We start from the raw sequence: 10091 nt of genomic DNA on the forward strand, positions 1-10091 counted from the left end.
GCTCAAGCATTTTGTGGGAATTTCTCTGTGTTTTCTATTACTAAGAACTGTATTTATCAGTGTCACTTTGACCTGTCTGTCAGTCCCGAATGCCACTGATACTGCAATAGAGAATTTGGTGGGAGATGCTGCTGAAAATGCACTGAAAAATAAAAGGCAAACCTGCTTTAGGATTGTGCTGGAGGTGGCTCTACACTCACCATCTTTCTCACATAAAAACCCTTCACATTTTCTAAATATCTTGCTAAATTATCACTTCTCACAGCGTCCTGTCAGTGGTTTGCTGACACCTCTTCAAATCCTGCAAACCCCTCCAAACAAAGCCTTTTCCAGTTGTGCCAGCCTCTGATCACCAGTACAACCAGAGGGTTGCCTAATTTATGGAAAAAATATTCTTTATTATTATTATTATTGCTAAGTTATAAAAAAAATTGACAACACCAGTGCTTCTTGATCCCTACTGTTCTGTACAGACAGTTTTTAGTAAATGAATTATTCTGGAAGATGTAGATGGGAAAATATTGCTCTTGAAGAAAATGTCACCTCACCAAGCCAGCTTTTGAGGACCTGGGGATCCTTTTTCCTGAAAAAGAAACAAAGCATTGCGTCCTACTTTTCTAGAGATTAGCTTTTGTTTAATCTTCCAATCTTCTGGCTTCCTGAATCACTGACTACTCTAATAACAACATACTACTTAATCCTTATGAACCATGTAGTGATAATTCAGCCTAAGGAACAATTGGTGTTTTACTTTTAGCTGCCAGCTAAAAGCTTAAGCCACACTTTCTGCTTTTACACACAAAAAAAAGAAAAAAAAAAGAAATGTGGAGGGTTTTTTTCTCTTCTTTTTTTTTCCCCAGGGAATTCTCTAATCATATATTTCAGTTATTTCAGGCATCTTAATCATAGATGGCCAGCTCTTACTGTGTTTTATTTTATATTCTCTTAGAGCAAACTGAAGGTCCACCCTTCCACTTTGTCATTAAACAAGTAAGAACAGAAAACCTGTTAATTACAGGTGGTGTTCATATCTAAAGTTCTGATCTTTCTGGACATAAATCAACATTTGTTGTCTTTGGAAGAAAACAGCTGTTTTGTAAAAAGAAAAAAGCATGTAGGTAGGAAAAAGGTCTGCAGAATGTCACGAATATTTTCTGGTGATATAAGGAAATGTGTTTTGAGAAGAGAAAGCTGATAATAAATCAGTCTGCCTCCTTCACCTCTGCATGTCCTGTGAGCTCCTGTGAGCAGCCATCCTCTCTGCAGGCAACAAACTCAGGGGAAAGTTGCTGAGGAGTGAAGAGAAAACCCAGGTCAGGCTTTGGTTCTGTCACTTCAGCACCTTCTTGTGAGGCAAAAATCTGCAGTCCAGGTCAGGGTGATGCTCAAATGCAGGACTTGAATTCTCCTTTGGTTCTGTGGTTAGATTTTTAATCTGGTTTCATTTCAACAGAGATTTATTTGCAGGGGGAAGGCTGAGGTCTAAAGATGGATTCATTGTGTTCCTTCTCCCCTTTTCAGGAGTAATTTGTTTGCCTTTCTCTCAGCTTGCACACATTGTGTTCGCATTTGTAGGTGATGAAATAGTTGACTGATTTTTAATACTTCTGTAATTTGGTCCGCTTGTTCTCACCCATGAAAAGAGAGGTGATTTGTTTCACCAGGAGCTGCCAGGGAGCTTTCCAGCTCTTAGCTGGAGCTTCCATTCTGGAAAGGCACACATCAATAACCAAGGCTCTTTGCTGCTTTCAGAGTGAATTCATTTTGTGACAGAGGGCTGGGCCTGAGCTTTCTGTGCCATTGATGCCTCTGAAGTGTGAAAGGAGTATAAAGTGTGTGACAAAACCTGACTCCTATAAATAGGGGCAAAAAAGCCCTGAGTGTGCCCAACACTGCTGCTGTGTCCTGGGAGATTTACTGTGCCGTTTTTCCTCCTTGGGGAGATTATCTTCACATAAAAATAAAGGTTTGGAGGAGTGCCACCTCAAGCTTTTTCCTTCTATCTGTTGGTTCCCTTTCTCAGGGTTGCTATTCCCTGAGATTCTCCTCGTGGTTGCTGTTCCCCGAGGTAATAAAGTTTTTCATCTTCTCTTTGCCCTAAGTGTTTCACACCAGAGGTAGAGACGACAAGCTGAGTCCAGCAGTGCAGGTTTCCAAGGTTGTTTATTCTTCATTATCTCAGTTCTTTCCCAGCTCTGCAGGGCATCCCCAGCAGAGCAGGACACAGGGCAGGACTGGGGCAGATCAGAGGGTCCCAGACTTTATGTACGGTAGCCCTGACCCAAAACGAACTTTTATTTACAAAATTGTACCAATGCCTACTACCTATGCTAACATGTCATTTCTACTCTAAACCAATCTCTAAAATCCAACTCAGCAAAAGATGGGGGATGAGAGCAAGAACAAGGAGCCCAGGGGCCACTCCCCAATTCCTCCATCTTGCCTCTTCAACCCCATATACTAAAAATCCTAAATTCTACATTTACACTCTGTGATAAACTAGCTACTGCTTATTTTGAATTCTCTCAGCTTGTGATTCTTCACACACTGTGGGCATTCACTCCATGGCAGGGATCAGAGGCAGTGCCCTCCTGGGCTCTGTGTGAGGCTGGCTGAGCCCCTTGGACAGATCCCAGACCCCCTGCCCGGTCTCCAACCCCTCCAGGGTGGCCACAGGGATGTCCTGGACTGTGACACCCTTTACAGAGATTTAGATCCCCAACAAGAGGAGAGACAGCTCTGAGTCAATGGCTCAGGCTTGGGGTGAGGGGCAGCTTGGGGCAATTTCCTTGGACAGATTTTGGCAGAGTTGAGCCCTGTGCAGAGTGTTCAGCTCAGAAGCCACCTGACTTACCCACCACATTTTACAAGAGGAAAACTTCCCAAACTGTTATAAGCTTGATTATTCCTCAGAAAACCAGTTATGAGAAATGAAAGCTGTACCTGCCCTGTTCAGTGTGACCTTTTGGCTGTGTTTTCTTGCTCTCTGAATAAAACAGGAGGGTCACATCAATATTTTCAGTCCTCAGTGATGGTTTTAGCCAGAGCTGAGCCAGCAAACCGCTCTGTCTGTGCCATTTCTCTCTCAAAATGAACAAGCCCTTGAAAAGCAGGTTCAGCACCTCTTTGTAGTTATAAATTGAATATATTCTGTCTCATACACAGGGACACAACTATTGCCTAACAGTTTACAGGTTGGGACATTCTTTTCTGTTGGTGGCCCTTTGGTGGAGCCTTTTTCTCTTTGTTGGAAACAGAACAAATCAAGAATTCCATGGGGTTTCTTTATTCCTCTGTCCCAGCAGAATCAGCCATCCTGGAAATCTTTGGAGACCTTGTGAAATTCCCTCCCTTTTGGAAATGTTTGGGAGTGTTCTGTACAATCATTACACACATACAGTCAATATATCTTGTAAAATTATATATATTATAATTATATATATTATAATTATATATAATATAATATATATTATATTATATTTATATATATATATAATATTATGTATATTTGTAAAATTTGTGCAGTGATAGGAATAAAGACAGAAATGGAATCCAAAGGCCTGAGGTTGTGTCTGGGTTTGCAAACCTTGTGAGAAGTCTGCAGGACCCGCAGCCCAACAGAACTCGAGGGCCTGGAGTGTTGATCTCAGTGTAAAAGAAGAGTTCCTGATTGATATTTTAAAAATCCAGAATGCCTCTGGTGAGGATGAGGACAGCACTGAACACACAGCAGCGATGTCAGAGTGCTCACAGCCTCCTGCTGCACTGTGCTGAGCCCCTGGATTTTGAGAGGACACAGATTTCCACCACATCTGGGCTGCTTTTCTTTCTGTCTCTGCTGTCTCACGCTGAGACAGAGGCAGGGAGAAACATCTGTCAGAATCTCTGTGATTTCCATAAAATGAACTATTGTCGAGCATAAAATTTTACTGCCTTATCATAATATTTAGTTTTACTTTTTAGAGATTTCAGTGCACAGGGTGATTGAAGCTCTGTAGACTTTCAAAAAGCTGGAAGCACTTAGCACAGGAATTATCCCAGAACCTGCAAAAATGGGCTTTTAATTTGCTGTTATTTCAATATATAGGATTAACACCCAGTAAATTCATCTACTGACATATTTTTGCTCTTTTGGCAGATGATTTGAAACTTACTTTTCTTCTGTGTAGTGTTCTCTTCACTATCCTTGCTCTAAAGATTAATTTCTGTGTATTTTCCTTGTTGTTTTTGGTTGGGACTTTTTTTAATGCAACTTGTGTAACAACACAGAGAAATGGACCCTTGTTACAGTTTTATTCAGAAATGCATCATTTCTGGAGTTTTACATTTCTCAGACTCTGCATCCCTTATGGGATAAATCCCTTTGACCTTCAGTTTTCCTCAGATATCTTTTTATCAGCAAGAAATGAGTTTAATTTGTTTAAGCATGCATACTCACACCCTAATGAGCTGATAGTGTTATCTTGATCAGCTCTGGAAATGGCTGTTCTAAATCCTGCCAGCCTCGTTCAAGGTATGAGCCCTTGGATCTGGCTTGGAATTACAGATGAAGTGCATGGTTTCACCCTCTCTTTCCTAAAAATATCCTCTAAAAAATCACAGTAATTGTGCTGGAGGAATGTACTGATTAATCTTTGCTGAACTGTGTAATAGGTTTTTTTTTCTTTCATCGTGAGCTCGTAGCTTTTTGTCTCTCAGAAGCTTTGAAATTTTGTGGAGTTTTTTGTCTTTGAGCTGTGCTGATTTTTGTGAAATTCTCATATAGGAGTCTCTCAGAGGTAAAAGAGGAGCTCTGACTAATTTGCAGTGGAACCAGACAGCTCAGAAAGCTTCAGGAGAGTCAGGTGAAAGTAAAACATCAGCCCAATGAAAACACAAATGATTTGATAAAGCAGACCCTCGAGCCATAAACTTCTGATTGTTACCTGCTTTGTTGCTCTGGTGAGGATAGTTCAAAACCAGGGATTTGCAAAAGAAACTTTAATTAGAAAATTTTAATGGCTACTTCCTTAAAAGAGGGTGTAACACAATTAAAGGGCAGTACGGGAGCTGTTGGTTGAAGAACATAAAAGCACTTTCTTAGTTTTATTAATATTCTTTATTCATCAGTGCAACCCAATTATCTTTAGCATTTCTCACCCGGTACCTTTAAGGTGATGAATTTTAATAAGAAATTTCTTTAACTTTGTAGAGCAAAGGAACAATTCCTGATGTGGGCAGGTGAAAACAGGAGAAACCACAAAACCAGGGAAGGATTTAACCTGTGTGTCTGGGGAGGGACGTGGGCCTGGATGCAGAGTTAAAACCAAATGGTGGAAGATCAGCAAATGCTGCTGCAGTTAGTCTGAAATAAAGTGAAAATAAACATCCTTGGATCCTCACAGAGGCTTCACTGCCCTCCAGGTTCAACTTGAATCATTCCTCATCTGCCTAAGCAGAGAAATTCTGTGTGTGCCCATTTGTTCTCACTGAGAACAGCCTCTTGGAAGCTGATGAAATTTTTTTGAGGAAGCTGAAACAAAACCTGTTGGCTCGTCTGACTGGTTAATATCTGGTTGAACATCAGAACCGGAAAAAAAGAAATTTTGGAAGGCATTATGACTTAATTACATGCATGTCTGGAGTTCTGTGCTAATATATTAAAGTCTAAATGACTTTTTTAAACAAAATTTGCCAGGCATGAAGCAGTAGAGCTTTTCATTAAAATCTGAAGTGTTGTTTCTGGATGATTATGTTTTATTACTGATGGTATAACGGGCTGTGACTTTCAGAGGAGAAACACCTGAAGGGTCTTCTCCATCCTTTCCCTTTTAGATGTGTGCTTGATTTTTACTGCTGCTGTAGTTATGGCAGGAACTGAGTATGAAAATGATGAAATCTGAGTTGGATTTTTATCTCTCTTGCTGGATCTGCTGTAATAATCTGCTAAAATGCTCCTTAAGCACTTTTGCTTAGTGCTGATAATCCAGGCTTGGTTTTTGTGTGAGTTTCTGTGGTGCTTTCCTGATTGCAGGTCTTTCTTACAGTGCACGAGCTTTGGGTTAGGCTCTTTCCCCCTCTGTGAGGATTTCCTTGGCATAAGGAACACTAAACTTTGGGGAAAATAGGATTTTTGAGAGCTGTCTTCTATCAGAAGTGAAATGATAAAGACAGGAGCACAGTGGGAGGGGAAACACCTCGGTTCTTTCTCTTCATCTTTTTCTTGAGAGCATCATTTTAGTCACCCAGGAAAAAGAAATAGAGTAACCCAGAGCATTAGGTTTCATCCTAATATTGTAAATTTAGAACTGGAGCTTGCCCAGCAGATCTGCAGCCTGTTCCTCAGGGCTGTGCTGGGACCCAGGGAAGGGGTGAAATTCCCATTGCTACCAAAACAAAACACTTCACAGGAAGGAATCCAACGCTGTCAGTAAAATGTCCTGGGATATCTTCATTTTACCATGCAGAAACCCAATGCCATTCAGGAAACATGACTTTGATATCAGCCTTTTATCAGCTTTAACTTCAACACGTGGCTAATAATTTATTACTTGTGGAAGTAAAAATTGGGAATGTGCTGTGCTTCTCTGTCTCCTTGACCTTTTAGGTTTTCATCATTATTTATAGAATACTGCAATGTATTAAAATAATTTTCTGAACCAAAAAAAGAGGGAGAAAATCTTTCATGGGGAAAAACACCAGAAGGGACATGCTGAGTGTAATTTCTGTCAGCAGATGTGCTTAATTGATCAAAATAACTGCACCCCAGTGTTTGGGTGTGTTTGAAATAAAATCGTTGACCAGTGCAAGTTTTAAATAGTTCTGCTATAATTAATGCATGGCATATGCAGCCCACTCCCTGAGTCCTTTTGCAATTTGCTCCTAAAATAAAACACTGCTCCCTCAATGACTCTGTGACTAATCAACATTTGTAACTTTATGTTATGAATGTTAGTGGCTGGATGCAAAGACAGGTGAAAAGCAAATTTCGGGAGTTTTAATAGTATTCTGAAATCATAAAATACTGAACCTATGAAATGAAAGGAAGGTAATTATTGAGGAAATAACACGCCCATCTTCTGTAATGCCTCTCTAGCAGAGGAACTGGTGAAAGTCACAGAGGAGAAAGAGCTGGAGGACAGCAGGGAGGGACCAGGGAACCTGGAACAATCTGCAGAACCCCTGGGGAAATGAGAGTTAGGTCAGAACAAAGCTCTCAACCCCTCGGTGGGATTTCAGCATCACAGAAAATTTGCATTTAGCCCCTGATCAAAAGCCACCCTGTGTGTTTTGGGTCCAGGTCAGACCAATGGGAGGGTTCTGTGTTGTGTCCTCACAGGACTCCCACAGACTGGTGGCCACAGCTGGGCTGCAGAGCAGGAGATATTCCTGATTTCCCCCAAAAAGCAGCACGGTGGGGTTTTTGCAGTTCCTACAACAACAGGAGGCGTTGCTGTGTCAGAGGAGAAACTGGAAGCTGCACAGGAGATGCAGTGCCTTGGTGAGGGCTGCTCAACGTGGTTCCCCTGGGTGATGGGAGCTGTTCCTCTGCTCTCCCCAGGATCCACATCCAGGGAAAAGGCTTTGAAGTCAGAGAAGCCGGGTGCCAGGCATCTGAATTGCTCTTTTAATTAAATCTGGTTAGGAAATGATACGATCTTGGCAACAACAGTGTCTGCTAATTGTAACTGCTTGTTCTGAATTTGTTACTCACTGGAGTTACAGCGCACTAAATGTTCCTCCTAACATATTTTCCCCTCCCCTGTAAGACAATGAATCACGCAGGACTTCTTTCTTTCAGACCCAGCTCTTAGAGGAGATTTGAGTTAAAATCAGAAATAGGAGTGGTGGTGCAGATTCTGGTGGAAGTGCAAACACTCACATCTCTGTCAAGCACTGGTGCTTTGTTTGTTTGTTTTAACTCCATTATTCAGCACATCCTTGGGTTGTGTTTTGGAACCCACACGGGTTAAACACTTGGCTGAGTCAGGGTTTGGATTTCTGTCCCTGTCCACAGTCCCACCTACCTCACACAACCTGTTGGACTGGGAGGTGGTAGAAGCACTTGAGCAGTAAAACTCCCAATATTTCATCAGATATCATCATTTTAGAACCACGTGGCTGGGCTGATTTTATGTACAAATATGTTGAACTAACTCCTGATCTAATAAGGAAATTATTACCTGGAAAAAACCAAAGCACTGCCCTACCTGATTGTGTCTCCTGAGTGTGTGTCAGTGCGAGAAGTGTTTTTCAAAAGCTGCAGCAATTCTGCATCAGGATTTGTGTTCCAGCAGCCACCAGCCAGCAGGAGCAAGCACTGGATTTGGCACTGCCAGACCAGAATCTCCAGGGAAATGCAGGTGGCATCACCAGGCACAGGACCCTGGAGAGGTCTGCTTCATAATCCAGACCAGGATTTTGTCTGATTTATCCTCTCACTGGACTTACTGTAGAGAATTGCCAGGAAAAAAAGGGGGAAAAAAAGGGAAAACAAACAAACAAAAAACCCACAAAAAACCAAAATCAAAACTAATTGTGAAAAATAAAAAAAATCAGATGGACTTGGGCATAAACCAGCAGAAATTGCACATTTAATGGGGCAAATGTAAATGCCTGTCATCTAAAGTCAACTTGTTCCTCTTGTGTTGGAACATCCCCATGAATAATCCGCTGCAGTTTCTCTGGTTGGAATCATAAGGTCAGTAGCAAGATAAACCCAAGAGATTAATTCCAGTCACGTCATCCCAGCTGTGCCAACAACTGTGCTTTTCTCCACTTCAGCTGTGCAGGAGGGAGGGGAGCAAGGCTCCCAAATCCTGCAGGAAGATCTGCAGGTGACGGGTTTGGATGTCCAGGTGGAGATGGGGCAGTGCCTGGAAGTGTCCCCGGGCTCCCAGTGGCACCAGGCTGGGCAGGAGTGGTGCCTGCCAAGAGCTGGCCCTGGTGAATGGTCATTTGAGCTTTGCCCCATCACAGGGACATTGGGGACCTTGGCAAGATTTAAGAGATGGAGTGATGAAAGCTGAAAATCTGATTAAAAACTGGTTTAGGCCTTGATTAATCTCAGTGCTTAAATACATACCTGAAATTCAATGTGTCAGAGCCCTGTGGGGTTCTCACACTGCGGGTGACACGGGCCCTGAACACACAGGTGTCTGTGCACACCTGGCTCTTGTCACCTGTGTGGAACTCACTGGCCACATTCAAAGCATCTTATGGGCCAAACTGTACAAAACCATCCAGTCAATCCTTCAGGGAGCATTGCTGACCTCTGCAAGGCCCTGTTGCTTCCTTCTGGCTGTACATGGGTATCCCAACGGGACATCGTCCATTCCTATCAGGAAATCACTTCCACTGCCCTTCTGGCAATCATTCCCCTCACTCTTCATTATTTATACCTTTGGATACTTCTGAGCTATCATCACATTTTCAAGAAGTCTGTTTGTATCTTTCTCCTGGAGAAACCATCACCATTCAACAGAAAAATAAAACACCGAGGCTTTTTGATACAGTCAGTAAGCTTGGGCTTTTTTTTATTCCTCATTTTTATTTTAAATAATTATATGAAAAAGAAGTTTGAAGACTTTTGCTGTCTAGTGTGATATGTTGACAGTCTGCAGACCACAACTGCATTTCAAGCGAATGCTCTTGCAAACAGTATGTGTTTTATACAAAGCAGTGCAATTTGTTAGGTACAGATTGATCGTCTGGCTACAGGCAAACTTTAAAGCTGTCACACACAGCGGTTTTATTTTAAGCTTGTTACTGGCTTTAAATACAGAATTCGGATTTGTATCTGTATGCCTGGTGGATGAGCTTGTGGATAACCACACTGGGGTGTAGCCCTGAAAGAATGTGTCCTAACGCCTGGCTCAGGATATTCACTGCAAGAACGCTGGAAACTCAAAGGCAAATAAAATAACAAGTGTGTTTGTGCCAACGGAAGCTGGTTTGTTTGTTACTCATTCAGTATTAGGTATTCAGCAAGATGCATGAGTGGTAGAGACAAGGTTTATTCTTAGTAGTCATAGAGAAGAATGAGCATTTATCACTGAATAAACTCTGATTTTTTACATTCTCCCAACCACCAGCTCCATGGGGATTTTTTG

The sequence above is a fragment of the Prinia subflava genome, chromosome 13 (genome assembly GCF_021018805.1).
Source record: "Prinia subflava isolate CZ2003 ecotype Zambia chromosome 13, Cam_Psub_1.2, whole genome shotgun sequence".
Taxonomy (NCBI): Eukaryota; Metazoa; Chordata; class Aves; order Passeriformes; family Cisticolidae; genus Prinia; species Prinia subflava.